Below are 18,032 nucleotides of genomic sequence, written 5' to 3' on the forward strand. Positions count from 1 at the left end.
TCTTTTTTTTCTTTTATTGTATGTAATTAGATTTAGTTCAATCTCAGGCATGTGAGCAGAGATTTTCCTCTTGACCAATTTGATAAGTTTGGCAAGCAGGACCTTTAAAACCTTTAAGATTTATTACCAGAGATGGACTGTAACAGTCCTTCCAAAAGGAAAATAATATCTCTGGCAGATGTTTTATTGGGCAATTAAACCACAGTGGTCACTGCAATCTTGTTTCATAGTAATATTATGACTCTCAAAGTTATAAACAGCATGATCTTATATGGAGAAAACATTAAATATAGCACAGTGAGCTCTTCTGTTTGTACTGAGATTTAGGTCACTCATCCAGGCCACAGTGAAGACTTATCTGACCCATCATGACACCACTAAGATCTCTCTGTAAGTGCAAAGATTTTTTCAACTCAATGTACCTTTTAAAAAAAAAAAGCAAAGAAGAGTTTACTGTTTGTTCTAGATTGTCTGGATTTATGTGTGTAATGTTAACATTTATTAGTTGCTGCATTTTACTATTGTTGTACATTGTTACCTACTATTAACTGACTTTGGGTTACAAGCCTGAGAACTTTGCTTGATTTTAGTTTATATTTACAGTAGGGATGTCAATAGATTATTTTTTTTTTAATTGGATTAATTTTTGTGTTTACACCGTGATTAATCGCACTCTCATGGTGAAATTAAACATGTACCATTTATCTTGTTTAACACATTAATTTTGTAATTATTTACCATATCCAGCAAAGTAAACCAAAAGATTGAAGGGTGATTCTTACAAAACTGTATTTTCTGCAAGTTTATTTCAAGATAAATTTAGATATCTTTTCAAAAAGGACACTTAGAGACTCTAAAAGGACACTGAAGTTTTGTGCCAAATCTTCCTGACTTCTTGACATGCATCAAATAATTCAGGCTTTCATGGAGACGTGTGTGCATGGGGGGTGAGGGTGTCATGTGAAGTAATTAAAGACACACCTCTTCTGCAATCACTAATACACAGCCATCCACGACAATGGGACTCGGTAAAAAATCTTGCTCTCTTTTACTTTAGTTTCTGCTCTAGCTTGTGTACTAATGAATATTATTGTTGCCATTGTGTATTGCAAATATTGTTGGTTCTTAAAATAAATAGCTAAGCCTCTTTGGAAAAAACTGTTGCTGAATGAAAATATGTAAATGTTTGAAAATAGTTTCATATGGTTGACAATAAAAAGCAGGATAGCATTGAATCTGTAATTCTTTTTATTGTACACACATGAAAATGCAGCACAAGTCATATTATATGCTTGCTTGTAGGTGTGGTGTCTTTTCATTCTTCATCCTTACTCTTGAAAATTCAGAAAATATATATATACATTTTTTTAAATATCTCAACATGTTCAGTATAAACTATAGCTTTGCAGAGTACAGCTCTAAATCATAAAGCACTTTGGGTGTACTTCAGATTTTTAAAGTTTTTATTCCTTTCCAAAGTGCCACCAGAGAACAGCACATGTGTCTATTTGTCCATCTATAATGCAAACTTTCAAAAGAATGTTGGAGTCTATTTCTGCGAGTGGAAATGAGATATACATTTTCTATGCTGCAGTGTGTCTGTCATGCTTTTCAGGAAAGCGTTAATGCATAAATACACAGTTTGACCAATTCATATGTCATTAATAGCGGTTAACTTCCATTATTTAGTGTGATTGCTTTCACATCAGAACCAAACCGTATTGGAGTTTGCATGAACTGTACCACAGACCACACTTTTTAGGTAGACTCTGGTACATATCACAGGTGCGTTCCCGAATTGAGGAAACATTGTTCATATTATCCAAATGAACCAAACTCTGATGTCAAACAAACCTGGGTGTACACCAAAAGTGCTAGTTTGAAAGCTTCCTTTAATGTCTCATATTACAACTACTATATGCCTTTGTTACCTTCCCAGCCTCGCGACACTTGGCTCTCAGCTTGTTGACCTGGGACTCAGCGATGTCAGCACGCTCCTGAGCCTCCTCCAGCTCGTGCTGCACCTTCCTGTACCTGGACAGGTGAGTGTTGGCCTGCTCCTCCTGTTAGGATGACACAAGATATCCAACCCATTTCAGAGCACTGCATTCATGGCACTGAATGTATTGAATAGAAAATGTCAAAGCTTCACAGTCAAGACATTTGACATTAGACTTACAGCTTCTTCAGCCTGGCGCTTGTAGGCCTTCACTTTCAGCTGCAGCTTGTCTACCAGATCCTGCAGGCGGATCACGTTCTTCTTGTCTTCCTCAGTCTTTGGGTGTAAGTATTGTTAATGGTCTTAGTTAAACTATGTGTATTGTAATGAAATGTAAATGTCTAAATCCAGGGTAGTTTTACCTGGTAGGTGAGCTCCTTCACTCTCCTTTCATATTTGCGCACTCCTTTCACAGCATCTGCACCACGTCTCTGTTCAGCTTCAACTTCAGCCTCCAACTCACGCACCTTTGGTAGAGAGTTATTGTTGTCAGCTGTCAAATCTCTACCATACCCAGTTCACATAAGTCTGTATTTAGCTTGTAATTTACCCTGGACTCCAGTTTCTGGAGCCGTTTCTTTCCACCCTTCATGGCCAGACTCTCAGCCTCATCCAGACGGTGCTGCAGGTCTTTGACAGTCACCTCCAGGTTCTTCTTCATCCTTTCCAGATGAGAACTGGTGTCCTGCTCCTTCTTCAGCTCCTCAGCCATCATAGTAGCCTGAAATATGAGACAATTCAAATGAACTAGCCAATATAGACAGAAATGCCTTCCATGAAGGATCCCTTTATTACCACATGCAGCTAAACAAAGTCAAATAACTGTTTAATTTAAAATAGAGCAACAGAATGTACAGATGGTAGACAACCAAAATGAGTAATGCCGCCGCGCGTACCGCCGCGTTAACTGCAAGTCAGTCGCGTGTTAAATTCATTCGCGAAACTACCGCCAGGTGGCGCAAAGGGACGGATTGCGAACTGAATGTAATTGTAAAATGAGATAAAAGGAGGAGGTAAAACAACAATAACATTATGATATAACATTGTACCATCTTTAAAAAACATTAAAAAATGTACAGTGAGTTAAATTCAAAATGTAGGATAGTCTTAGGCTACAGTCTACTCATCAAAAATTAAAAGAAGACCTTTACACAAAGGATCCTATGCTTGCTATTGTCATTAAACAGTCATTAAATATAAGGCCTATATATACGGATAAAAAGCTAAATGTTTTCATTTCGGTTCATTCTTGGTTTAAAAAAAAAAATCCTTCAGGTTCCATTTGCAGATAGAAATGAGAACGGTCCAGCATTTAGCAATAATTATGATTAATTCTGTTATTATTCTTGATTTTTCAAACTGCTAACTCTTTGCATTTTTGAATTATGCCTTTACTGTGTGACCAAAAATTTAGTATTTTCTGTTTCAGCTGTTTGATCGCGCTGGTGCCTCGTGCACATTCATTGGAAACAGTAGCCGTTCACCGTGCCATCCGGTGCGAGCAGTGGTCCACTTTGGCATATTTTTGTTAATTATGATTTTTTATTTTTTTTCCATCGATACTGAAACATGCGTGAACTACAAACCCTATTTTTCCTAATGAATAATAGTTAAGCTTGAAATAGGCAACATCACAAATATGGAAACGTTTGGATTTCTCCCGAATGAGAGCCCAACCTTACCTTATGGTTCGCTTTATATTATTATTCATTTATTTTTTGTTTGTTTGTTTATAGCTAAGCCTATATTATTATATACTGCAATTTTATTTATCCATTAGAATTATATATTTGTAATTATTGTACTGTTCTGATAAATTTGTTACATTTAAAGGATTTGTTGTAAAGTGAAGAGAACTAAAAATATCCTGTTGGCACATTATAACATTATTAGGCCAGCCGTTATTATTTCTGAATGTAATAATATGCAACTTATACATGACTTATATATTATTTTTTTTCCTCTCACAAACTTAACTTATTTTTTAGCCTGTTTTAAAAAATAAATAAATAAAATAAAATAACATGCAGCAAACGAAAATAGGCGATTAATCGGTTAAAATTTGTTACTGTGGGGTAATTATAATTATTATATACTTAGGAACAGAGTCTGGGCCTAATCTAGGCTATGCAGTGTTTTTTATTTTTTTTATTTTCATTGCATCTGAAAATGACTTTGTGCAGCACATTCACTTCACACACTCAACCTGCCTCGCGCGTTGCTCAGCTGTGGACGATTTAAAACTGTTTGATATAAAGGTTGCTGTCCCATTTTATACGGGAATTGTTCATTTAAAAAAAAAAAAAAATCGAATTATATTGTTAGTTCTAATTATATTGTTAACACAAGTTCATTTAGGCTATTTAACATGCACTGTGACATTTTACCCTTTTTAACTTATAAACTCCTTGAGATTTTAAAGTCAGTTTAATAGTATTGAAGTTCAAGTTTTTAAAAAAAAGGTTTTAAATGCTTAAATTATTTCTGTGAATTAATAATATGTTATCAGGTTTTAATTGCTTAAATTATTTCTATGAATTAATAATATGTTATCATGTTTATTCTTGTAGAAAATAAGTGTTTATTCTTTAAGAAAATAAGGGAAAAAATAAGAGACGATCCAAATATTATTCATATTTGTTTTGCTTCACCTATTTATGTAAGCTACAATTATTCTAAAAAAAAAACAAAAAAAAAAAACAAACAATGTAATTAAAAGTGCCATCGGCCTGAGTAAATTTGACCATTATAGAATTGTGACTTTAAAGGTTAGTGATTTAGGAGGTGAAAATACTGTGAAATTGCAAATGTTATGGGATTTAAAAGCATAACAACTGAAGGTCTATGAAACGTTAGCCAATAAAGCATTTTTTTTTAAACAATGGCACTTAAAGTTTTGAACTAAAATATTATTTCAACCATATAGCCTGTGAATAAACAAAATGCATACTTTTCAATGAAAGAACACTGAGAGTTTGCTTCTGGTGTTTGGATTTGTACTTCAATAATGAGCTCCAAGTTTAGGAATAGCCAACACGGGTTTTTTTGTTTCTCTCTCTCTCTCTCTCTCTCTATTTAACTCTCTATTGAACAGCATTAACTTACAATGAAATACGTCTTCCTCAAGGTAGACTGAATGTTTTTCTGTCTTGCTACTTGCGGACTTTGAAGCTGGGTCAGTTAGCGTGAGTCACGCGCGCTGTGAAGCGGGAGCAGCTGATGGAGGATTCCGCTTGGTCTTAAAGCCTTCCGCAAACGCTACGTTCACAAATAACAATGATTTTCGTAAAAAATCAATATTGTAATTATCAATTGATAATTTGTTATTATTATGGTCTTGTGAAAACAATAATATTGACTGCGGGAAAATAATGAATACAAAGAGTAGGGCTGCTGTGAGTGCAGGCATGTTTCAACTCAGTAAACATGAGAACACACTGTTCCTCACAGACAAAAAACAGACCGAATTCAGTTCAGCTGGAGGGGGCTGGGGGTAGCTCTGTATAGCTTGTGGGGGTTTATATAAATGTGTGAATCTCTTGGACTTTCATATGGACCGTGTCTTATGAGGGTATCAAACTTGCAGAACAGGTTTAGATAGGACTCGTCATTTTGGTTTTAGGGCAACTTTGAAGAAAGGTTTTGATCCACTTCAAATGTTGACTAATGTATAGCGCAATATAGTTTATTAGTTATTATAACTTCAGAGGAAGTTGCCTTAACTCAAAAAATAAATAAATAAATAAATTCGCAAACTGTTGCGTTAATTTTATTTTGTTTCGTCTAAACAATATTATTTTTTAGACTATGAAATATAAATTCTCACAGAATGTAGCCTATAACCAATATATTGAACCATCTCTTTATGTTTTTCTAAATCCCAAACAGAGTCCAGACATCAGTATGATCAGTCTATGATGTTTTTATAGGCTTTTTTTAGATTTGGGAATACACATGCGTTACAGACATGACAAAAAAACATTTTGGAGTTTTTGGAGACATTATTATTATTATTATTATTATTATTATTATTATTATTTTTTGTAGCCTATTTACAATGCACAAACCAGAAGCAACAATACCTGCAGAGAAGGGTTGGCCATTCTAAAAAAAAAAAAAAAAAAAAATCAATTTTATTTCAATTTTCGTTTTTGTGTTTCAGAGGAAAAATCAGTGTTAAGGCATCTCTCCATTACAGACCGTTCTGAAAGAAGAATTTATGCAAACGCGTATAAAATGCTTTAAAAACTTTAACAGAGATGTCTAGAGGCTATTTAATAGGTCTGCCTCCCATGTAAGATTTTTCTAGTTACTAGTCGTTCATTTGTCATTATTCAACTAATCGCAGGATTATACTACATTTACATCTATAATCCATAATGAGCCTTAATATATTTCGCGCTCAAGCACATGCATTAGCAGAAGTAGCCCAATAATTGTAAAAAAAAGGAGACATTTTAATTATTTATTAATAAACAAATGTTTTCTTGTCGGCTGCAAGATGAAATTCACAGTGCTGACTCTCTCCACATGAACGCGCCTTTAAAGAGACATACAACCTTCACAGATTACATAATGCTTTCGTTCTGAATTGATTTGTTTAAAAGACATTTCAAGCTTTCTGTAGATATATTTATCATGTATGTGAGACACCACAATTTTAAGTTAATTCATTTTCAGGAAAAAATTCAAGTGATCTAGAGGGCGCCTCCCTGTCCTGCATGCACATTAATAATTTTCGCACAAACACTTAAATATGAATCATTATTCACATTTTGCATATGCATTACAACGTAAATTATTTTTTACGTGCAATTATCCAAAATATCCAAGATTTGTAATGAAGATAAAACAAATAAGAATAAATGCTGCGCATGCACTCAGCATCACTCTTGCACGCAGACATTTTACACACCTGCATTTAAATGCGGCTGCAATTTTATTTTTTTTACTTAAATTCTATGTAAGCAAGTAACGGCGGCTCCCTTTAAAATCACTGAAGTTGTCTATTAATGAAGCTCTTTTTTTTACATCATTTGCACTTTGGTGATAATAATGAGAGAACCTGAGTTTAATCGTGAGGACGTTTTATTAATCCGTCCATTCTTTAGAATTTCAATGATTTAGCTAAATCGTGCAGGTTTAATTTATTCGTTTCTTGTTTTAATTAGGCCTAAATAATGGGAACGAAATTATTCAGTGCCTCACGTTTTTACTAAAATAAAGAAAATAATTTATAAAAACACGCAACAATTTCTTACAGTACAAATATATTTTCCCAAGAAGTTGTCTGTCAAAATAAAGGACAGGTAACGAATAACAAAAATGCATGTTGTTTTATTGAAGGAATTTTAAAATATAAATTAAAATATAGGCCTAATATATGAGAATATTTACATTTTGCATATAAATCCATGTAGCCTAGCTCACTAAAATAGCCACTTTTAATGCTCTGATGCAAAGTAAACCGCAATTTCTTTTGAATAATATAACACATAATTCATATTATATAAATAATACTGCACACCTATTAAATGTCAAATCTAAAATATGGTGTAATACTGTGTAGCTTAGAGAAAATATAAGCACAGGCACAGGCTTGACATTTATCCTGCTTGAATTCGTTCTAAGAAATGCACATAACTTCATAATTACCAAACTTTCATCTGTGAATATTAAATATTTTAACTATAGTGTTTTTCTTTCATTTTCCCTGACTGCAGCCGTCAAATGTAACACATCAGCGAGGCAAAACTGACGTCTATTTGCGAAAATGTGCTTGGATGCGCTTGTTTGAAAACTTGTGATTAAAGCGCCACTCAGCGGTCAAAAGCTGCAAATGCACTTTGCAGACGCCGCGGCGGCGGTACGAGCGGCGGTAGAAGTAACGTTTTGGATGTCCACCTACTGTAAGTGCTCACATCAGTGATGGCCTTCTTGGCCTTCTCCTCTGCATTTCTGGCCTCCTGGACTGCATCATCCACCTCACCTTGAACCTGGACCAGATCAGCCTCAAGCTTTTTCTTGGTGTTAATAAGACTTGTATTCTGTGGAATTTAAGCAGGTAGTTTAGTGTACATTTAACTAAAACTCTGTAATCATGTAACCTGAATTTGCTCCAAGTATAGTTTTTCTGTACTTGTGAGTGCAGCAGTCCCACACGCTCGCTGGCATCGGACCTGGAGAAGAAATGTAGTCATTGTTGATTAGCCAAGTGCATGGTTCAAAGTTAAGATTTAAAGAAAATCCACATCCTTCTCACCTTGTCAGTTTCTCTGCTTTTTTTCAAGATTGGCAGCCAATGAATTTGCCCTCTCCACATCAATCATGAGGTCCTCTACTTCACCCTGAAGTCTCTGTTTGGTCTTTTCCAGAGAGGCACACTTGGAGTTCACCGCTTCAATGGATTCTTCAGCATCCTGCAGACGCTGGGCAAGCTTTTTTCTGAAGAAAGTGAAATGAAATGATGATATCATACTAACATTTGTGATATTAAATGTAGGGTGCTGGAGACATTGTTCTTTGTTGTATTTACTTGGCTTCCTCCAGCTCCTCAGTGCGTTGGATGGCATCAGTCTCATATTTGGTTCTCCACTGAGCCACCTCACTGTTTTCCTCTAGTTAGCTGTGAAACAAGTGCTTCTTTCTCTTCCAGTTGGCGGCTAAATTCACCTTGAAATCATGTTAGAAATATTACTATGAAATATAATAACAGACACTTTTTAATACATTTTTTGAAGGTTTTTACATGTGTACCTTATTTACCATGCCTTACCATTCTCAGTCTGAAGTCTTGCACGTTGTGCATTCATGTCATTCAGCTGACGAACATTTTCATCACTCTTGGTCTTGATTTCACTCAGCTGGTCTTCCAGGGTACGGCACATCTTCTCTAAATTAGCCTAAAGAAATCCAAGATTATATAGACATGTTTTGAAAGTTGCCTTTAAACTTATGTATCCTCAGGTGATGTTACCTTTGCTTTAGCCACAGCCTCCATGTTGCTTGTCAAGTCATCAATCTCCATCTTGTATTCACTCTTTTCCTTCTCCAGCTTCTGCTTGACCCGCTGGAGGTTGTCGATCTGTTCTCAGAGTTCAGCCACACTGTCTGCCTGCTTCTTTCGGAGAGCTGCAGCTATAGCTTCATGCTGCAAGGTAGACTCTTCCAGATCACGACGCAACTTCTGGAATTCAGCTTCACGCTTCTTGTTCATCTCAATCTGGGCAGCAGTGGCACCACCAGCTTCCTCAAGCCTCTCGCTGATCTCTTCAAGTTCCCTGGAGAGATCAGCTCTCTGCTTCTCCACTTTAGCACGAGCAGCTTGCTCTGCCTCAATTTCCTCTTCCAGCTCCTCGATACGGGCCTAATTGAGAGAGAAAAAAAAAACCTTTCGTGATATTTAGATTTTTCATTTACATTTATTGCATTTAGCAGACACTTTTATCCAAAGTAACTTACAGTTCATTCAGGCCATACATTTTTTTGTACCAGTATGTATTTGTAATGTGGATTTACCCAGCAAATTTTTTACACCGAAAAGATTGGAGTTAGTGTTACCTGAAGTTCTTTGATCTTCTTCTGAAGCTGTGCTCCCAAAGACTCATCCTCAATCTTGCTGAGAAGCTGACTTATTTCAAAGTCCTTCCTGTTTTGAAAGTAATGTTTTGTAAAATGTGCAAAATTCTTTTTTTGTCAAATGTGTAATTTGTGGGAAGGTTGATATCCACTCACTTTTTGATCTCATCTGATTGTTGTTTGTCATTCTCCAGGTCCATTATGGACTCCTGGGCCAGTTTCAGATCACCCTCAAGCTTTCTCTTGGCTCTCTCAAGGTCCATACGGAGCTTCTTCTCTTGTTCCAGTGAGCCCTCAAGCTGTTTTTTACAGAAACCAATTAAACTCTGTTAGATATCAACAAAAAGTATCAACTTTGATTTTGTCACGTCAAGTCAAGTCACCTTTATTTATATAGCGCTTTAAAAAAAAAGATTGCGTCAAAGCAACTGAACAACATTAATTAGGAAAACAGTGTGTCAATGCAAAATAACAGTTAAAGGCAGTTCATCATTGAATTCAGTGATGTCATCATGCAGCTCAGTTCAGTTTAAATAGTATCTGTGCAATAATTTGCAAGCAAGTCAACAATATCGCTGTAAATGAAGTGTCCCCAACTAAGCAAGCCAGAGGCGACAGCGGCAAGGAACCAAAACTCCATCGTTGACAGAATGGAGAAAAAACCTTGGGAGAAACCAGGCTCAGACGGGGGGCCAGTTCTTCTCTGACCAGACGAAACCAGCAGTTCAATTCCAGGCTGCAGCAAAGTCAGATTGTGCAGATGAATCATCTGTTTCCTATGGTCTTGTCCTGGTGGTCGTCTGAGACAAGGTCTTTACAGGGGATCTGTCTCTGGGGCTCTAGTTGTCCTGGTCTCACGCTGTCTTTCAGGGCTGTAGAGGTCCTTTCTAGGTGCTGATCCACCATCTGGGCTGGATACATACTGGATCCGGGTGACTGCAGTGACCCTCTGACTTGGAAACAGACTGGATCTGGTGGCTACGGTGACCTCGGAAATAAGAGAGAAACCAGACTAATATGAGCGTAGATGCCATTCTTCTAACGATGTAGCAAGTACATCGGGGTGTTATGGGAAGTGTTCCCGGTTTGTCGGTTTACCTAATTAATGCAGCCTAAAAAATCCTTTAAAACGGATTGTATATTAGAAGTGTATTAGTATGTTATGTGTAAGCCAGGTTAAAGAGATGGGTCTTTAATCTAGATTAAACTGCAAGAGTGTATCTGCCTCCCGAACAATGTTAGGTAGGTTATTCCAGAGTTTGGGCGCTAAATAGGAGAAGGATCTGCCGCCCGCAGTTGACCTTGATATTCTAGGTATTATCAAATTGCCAGAGTTTTGAGAACGCAACCGACATGGAGGACTATAATGTAACAAGAGCTCGTTCAAATACTGAGTTGCTAAACCATTCAGGGCTTTATAAATAATAAGCAAGATTTTAAAATCTATACAATGTTTGATAGGGAGCCAGTGCAGTGTTGACAGGACCAGGCTAATATGATCATACTTCCTGGTTCTAGTATGAACTCTAGCTGCTTGCATTTTGGACTAACTGGAGTTTGTTTACTAACCGTGCAGAACAACCACCCAATAGAGCATTACACTAGTCTAACCTTGAGGTCATAAACCGCATGGATTAACATTTCTGCATTTGACATTGAGAGCATAGGCCGTATTTTTTAGATATATTTTTGAGATGGGAAAAATGCAGTTTTACAAATGCTAGAAACTTGGCTTTCTAAGGAAAGGTTGCTATCAAATAGCACACCTAGGTTCCTAACTGATGACGAAGAATTGACAGAGCAGCCATCAAATCTTAGACAGCGTTCTAGGTCATTAAATGCAGAGCTTTTAGGTCCTATAATTAACACCTCTGTTTTATCAGAATTTAGCAGTAAGAAATTACTTATCATCCAGTTTTTATATCGACTATGCATTCCGTTAGTTTTTCAAATTGGTATGTTTCGCCGGGCCGCGAAGTAATATAGAGCTGAGTATCATCAGCATAACAGTGAAAGCGAACACCATGTTTCCTGATGATATTTCCCAGGGTAACATGTAAAGCGTGAAGAGTAATGGCCCTAGTACTGAGCCTTGAGGTACTCCATACTGCACTTGTGAAGTATATGATACCTCTTCATTCACTGCTACGAACTGATGGCGGTCATATAAGTACAATTTTAAATCATGCTAATGCACTTCCATTAATGCCAACAAAGTGTTCTAGCCTATGCAAAAAGAATAGTGTGGTCAATTGTGTCGAACGCAGCACTAAGATTCAATAGCACTAATAGAGAGATACAACCACGTTCAGATGATAAGAGCAGGTCATTTGTAACTCTAAGGAGAGCAGTCTCAGTACTATGATACGGTCTAAATCCTGACCTGGAAATCCTCACAGATGCCATTTTTCTCTAAGAAGGAATATAATTGTGAGGATACTACTACTTTTCTAGTATCGTTGGACAGAAAAGGGAGATTCGAGATCGGTCTATAATTAACTAGTTCTTTGTTGTGGTTTTTTTGATGAGAGGCTTAACAGCCAGTTTGAAGGTTTTGGGTGACATATCCTAATAACAATGAGTAATTAATAATATTCAGACAGAGGATCTATGACTTCTGGAAACACCCCTTTTAGAAGGTTAGATAGAATAGGGTCTAGCATGCATGTTGTTGGTTTAGATGATTTAACAAGTTTATAAAATTCTTCCTCTCCTATAGTAGAGAATGAGTGAAACTGTTCCTCAGGGGATCTATAGTGCACTGTCTGATGTGATACTGTAGCTGACGGCTGCATGGTTACAATTTTTCTCTCTAATAGTATTGACTTTAGAAGTAAAGTAGTTCGCATAAAGTCATTACTGCTGTGATGTTTGGGAAATGTCAAACACTTGTTGATGCTTTATTTTTCGTTAATTTAGCCACTGTATTGAATAAATACCTGGGGTTATGTTTGTTTTCTTCTAAAAGAGACGAAAAGTAATCAGATTTAGCAGTTTTTAATGCTTTTCTGTAAGATAGGTTACTTTCCCTCCAAGCAATACGAAATATCTCTAGTTTTGTGTTTTTTCCTCCAGCTGCGCTCCATTTTCGCGGGCTGCTCTCTTTAGGGTGCGAGTGTGCTCATTATACCACGGTGTCAGACTGTTTTCCTTAACCTTCCTTAAGCGTAAAGGAGCAACTGTATTTAAAATGCTAGAAAAGAGAGAGTCCATAGTTTCTGTTACATTCTGTTACAAGTTGTTCTGAGGTTTTGGATATGCTAAGGAATTGGGATACATCGGGAAGATTACTTACAAAGCAGTCTTTTGTGGTAGAAGTGATGGTTCTACCATACTTGTAACAAGAAGTAGAATTTACAGTTTTAGCTATATGAAGTTTGCACAAAACTAAATAATGATCTGAGATATCATCGCTTGGCTGCATAATTTCAACCCCATCAACATCAATTCCATGTGACAGTATTAAATCTATAGTATGATTTCGACAATGAGCAGGTCCTGAGATGTGTTGTCTAACCCCAATAGAGTTCAGAATGTCTATGAATGCTGATCCCAATGCATCTTTTTCATTATTAACATGGATATTAAAATCACCAACAATTAAAACTTTATCTGCAGCCAGCACTAACTCAGATATAAAATCAGCAAAACTCTTTAATAAAGTCTGTATGGTGCCCTGGTGGCCTGTATAACAGTAGCCAGAACAAACAATCACAGGGGATTTTTCATTAACATTTGTTTCTCTGGATAACGTTATATGAAGCACCGATACTTCAAACGAGTTTATACTTGAAGCCTGCCCTCTGAGAAATCCTGAAAAACATGTTATAAATTGAAGCAACAACTCCCCCTTTACCTTTTGGACGTGGCTCATGTTTGGAACAGTAATCTTGGGGGGTAGACTCATTTAAAATAATGTAATCATCAGATTTTAGCCAGGTTTCTGTCAAACAGAGTGCATCTAGATTATGATCAGTGATCATATTTTACAAAAAGTGCTTTCGTAGAAAGGGACAGTCTCTATAGTGTGATATCTAGGTGAAAGAGCCTCTATGTGCTGAGAATTAACTGACTTCTGTGACTGGAGGCGGCTAGCAGACGGTCGGTTTTAGCGAGTCTGTCTGCTTACTGACCTGGGCCCCAGTAAGTCAAGTATAAACTGTAAGACTATGTGCTATATTTCTAGAGAGAAGAGCGTGCCCACCCCAGGAGGGATGAAGACTATCTCTTTTCAACAGGTCATGTCTGCCCCAAAAACTCGTCCAAATGTCTATGAAACCTTTGTATTTTGCGGGCACCCATTAGACATCAGCCATTGAGTGATGACAATCTGCTATGTATCTCATCACCACGGTAAGCAGGGAGGGGACCAGAGCATATTACAGTGTCTGACATCGTGCTTGCAAGTTCACACACCTCTTTAATGTTATTTTTAGTGATCTCCGGACTGGGGCGAAGTCGAACATCATTAGCGCCAGCCTTGTGAATAACAATCTTACTGTATTTACGTTTAGCATTAGCCAGCACTTTTAAATTTGCTAAGATGTCAGGCGCTCTGGCTCCCGGTAACCATTGGACTATGGTGGGGGGGGTGGGCTCTATTTTCCTCACGTTCTGTACAATAGAATCGCCAATAACTAGAGCACTTTCATCAGGTTTCTCAGTGGGTGCGTCTCTGAGTGGGGAGAAACTGTTTAATGTTTTGATCGGAACAGAAGAGTGGTGTTTAGACCCACGACTATGCCGCCTCACAGTCACCCAGTTGCCCTGCTGCAGAGGCCCTGTTACCGGAAATCCGAACAATGTACAGGACTCCCTCTGAGATAGACGCATCCAAAGCCGTATCTAGAGCCCTCACATTCTTACTGTCCTCAATTAAGTTTGGCTGCGTGTCTCTAATTCTGAAATCTTCTCTGTCAGCCTAACTATTTCCCTGCATTTATCACATGTGAATCCTTCATCACCGACAGAGATAGAATAAACTATACATGTGGCAAGCAGTTAAAACAACAATAGCAGGAGAAGAAGCCATTACTCACCGTGCTTGATGAAAGATTCTTACCACAGTTGATTGATGAACTTGTGAAAACCAGAGAGAGAGAGTAGCGAGAGAGAGAGAGGAGGAAAGAAAACAGCGATAGGCACGAATGGAAACGCTAATGACAAGCTAACGATAGTTGCTAACGCGATGGCGTCAGGTGCACTGCACTCGCGGATCGCGGGATTTAAAATAAAAGTGAACGATCAAATTAATCAGATTAAGATTGAATAGATAATATCAGAAATATGGTGGGAATTAAGTTATATTTTATCACTTTAAAGAACAGAGAGTGCCGTAGTAATATAAAGATTCTATAAGGTTTTAGAAAAACAAAGCTACACGGAGCTACGATCACAAACAACAGCAGCAAGGCAGGCAGGAAGCAGGAATAAAACACTCAGTCCACCTTTGTTTCGACGCCGGAGCAGATGTAGACCAGCATGCCTCCTAAGCCATTGAGGTGTTTTGTTTGTTGGATGTAATAATGTAAAAATGTAAAAACATAGCAGTTGTCATTTACTCCTGACATCTGAGCCACTGAAGATGCAGATTTTTACTTTTGTTTTTGAAGGAAAATGCGCCCCCGATATACCTATATGCCGTCTTTGTTTCACGCGAATCATTCCGTGATCCAGGCTAACCTAACCCAGGCTTAGAGCTTTACATTGATGTATAGTTTTGTCAAGATTAATTATGTCCCTTTTCATTTAATCTATTTTTAAACATGTGACCACGTGCAAACAAAAAGTGCTCAAGTTGACCGTTTTCCAGGTTGCGGGTAACAGGTTAAAGGGGTATGCACCGAAATGGGCCGCTGTGAAAACAGGATGATTTGACAGGGCTGGAAACGGGGTTGTCTTTGACCATTTAGAAACATTGAGAAATTTAACTCAAAGGAAGACCCTAAAAAATCATCACCAAATTGTGGCAAATGGTGACCACTTAAAGTAACTCCTGTCATTGCTAGCTTGATTGTATACTTAATGGTTTCATTACGGTAGATCATGGATCACATTAATAGGTATGGTACATACTTCCTATCTTTTTGTCTATTTTTTTATATGGAGGCTTCTTGCATGTAATTACAACATGGTAAGTGTGAAATTAAGGAAATGCAGATGTTCATACCTTCAGCACCCTCCATGAGCGGCCATACAAGAAGGCCAGTATTTTAGTGATGATTTTTGGTTAGAGTTGCACGACCAGAATCATGCAGTGGATCTTGTTGCTTGATCCAACCAGCCAACAATGTTGTAGTCCACAGTGCCGTCGTAGTGCACCAGAGAGAAGTGGGCCCTCTGCCTTACCTTTTGCAGGCTGGGCTTCTGGAAAGCTGCCCACTTGCCCAGATGCTGATCATGCAGCGCTTGTTTTTGAAGCTTGGGTCTGTTGCCGATTTGGGAACAATGCACTTCCTCTTCAAGGGATGGAGAAGATAACCCATTGGCTGTTGAAGAAATATACACTCAAGTACAGACAAAGTGAGAACAGTCATTTTAATTTCTGAATTTCGTCTTACCTTCTCATGAGCTCATGCAGGCAGCCAAGTCCATACCCAAAGTCAATAAACTCCCTATCAAGGCCTTCTTTCTTGTACTCCTCTGCTCCAGAACAAACATGTGGTGATTGAAGAACTGTTGCAGTTTCTCATTTATGAAGTTGATACAAAGCTGCTCCAAGCTGTTGAACAACTGAAAAATAATTAAACCGAGGCAAGTTCTTACTGATGACTGTTTATCTTTTATATCTTTATTCTTTCAGAGACATTATGACTGATGCTCACATCAAAGATCTCAAATCCAGCGATGTCCAGCACACCCAATGAAGAACTGTCTAGGCTGCCTTGGTGCCAACATCTCATTGATACGACAACCATCCACAAGAACATTTTCTCTCATAGCCAGGCTCCTTGCAGAAGAGCCGAGACTGCCATTGTTTCACCTGAGAAATTCAAAGGTCAGTGAAACTTGATATTAGACTTTTTCAAGAATAAATAGTGTGTTGCTGAATGACTATGGTACATTTCTAGTTTTTTTCATCTATTGATAAGGTACGTTATCACACTGTGGTACTGTCTGGCCTTTGGTCACCATCTCATTCCCGACCTTCACTCTTGGGTAGCACAGAGAGCTTGTTTTTCAGCATGTCAGCGGAGTTGATGCCTATGAGGTAGGCGCTTTTATCATCCACTGAGGAAGAACAGTTTTTATGCATTACTTTCACTAATGAAGGTCAATGTTTGCATTCACTTTGTGTTAGTAATACACCCTACCCTCAGTGCCGTCAGGTTCAGCCTGCTCCTCTCTCTCTTCTGTTTGAACTTCATGTTCCCATGATGCATCACAGCAAGCAGTCAGCTTGTAGATGCTGATTTCTCATTCAGCACTGAGCCCAGAATGTCAATGTGCAGTCTGTTTTACACCACAAACCATATCAAAACACAATGCATTAAACATGCCGTTTTATATTGCATGTCATTCAGTATTTACACCCAGTTCATGCTATTGTTCTTCTCTTTAATTTTAATGCCAGATAATTGCTTGTAATCTGAAAAATACCCACTCGTAATATAATAAAAACAGTTGCCCAATTACCTCGGGGTGGCAATGAACTCTTCAACATCATGATTACTTCTTGACAGTAATTTTGGTAGAAGATGTGGTAACTCCTCTCAGCAGACAGCTGGAAGTTACTCTCAACTTTTCCGAAGATCTGTAACCAAGTGATGAAAGAGAGACAATTGAGTCAATTGATTTAATTACTTTATAGTCTCCCAAATAAAAATATTTGGATCTGAAAACAGTATTGACTCACAAGTTCACTATCAGCTGAGGCCAGATTTTCCCCAGTGTGCCAAAGTGAATCCTGATGACAATTTACCCTAAGAGGATTGAATCATTTACAAAATAGATCAAACTGTTTGGCACGTTTTGAAAGTGCTTGACTGGACGTCTGTACAATGTTATATGATGCATAAGTGCAACTTACAAACGAGGAGTTGTAGTCGTTCCTCACAGTCTTGGCTAACATAAGCCTCCAGCAGGGAGGGTTGGCTGCCCCAATTGGTCTTCCAGTGATCCTAGAGGTGTTTGTATTTAAACAATAATGTTAATGATAATTGACAGTGAGTTACCGGTGAAAGTGAGGTGATCGTTTATGAGCTGTAATCAATAAACCCGTCTAGAATAGGGTTTACTAAAAATAAAGCGCACACCATATAGATACTTAGTATATATATAATAATAGATTATATAGGATATATATGTGTGGTGTGTGTAGGGGTGTGTGTGTGTGTGGTGTGTTCAATTAAAGTTCTTTGTATAGCGCTTTCACAGTGTTAATCGTTGCAAGAGAACTTTGACATGAAAATGAAAGTTTTCTACATATATTTAGTAATAGCGTATCAGTAGTGAA

The 18,032-nt window shown here is 37.7% G+C and overlaps 1 pseudogene; it reads right to left on the minus strand.

Annotated features, from left to right (window-relative positions):
• Window positions 1–1,300: 1,300 nt before the first annotated feature.
• On the minus strand, window positions 1,301–16,479 carry LOC109078435 (annotated as a pseudogene).
• Window positions 16,480–18,032: the final 1,553 nt, after the last annotated feature.

Source organism: Cyprinus carpio, chromosome A20 (genome assembly GCF_018340385.1).
Source record: "Cyprinus carpio isolate SPL01 chromosome A20, ASM1834038v1, whole genome shotgun sequence".
Classification (NCBI taxonomy): Eukaryota; Metazoa; Chordata; class Actinopteri; order Cypriniformes; family Cyprinidae; genus Cyprinus; species Cyprinus carpio.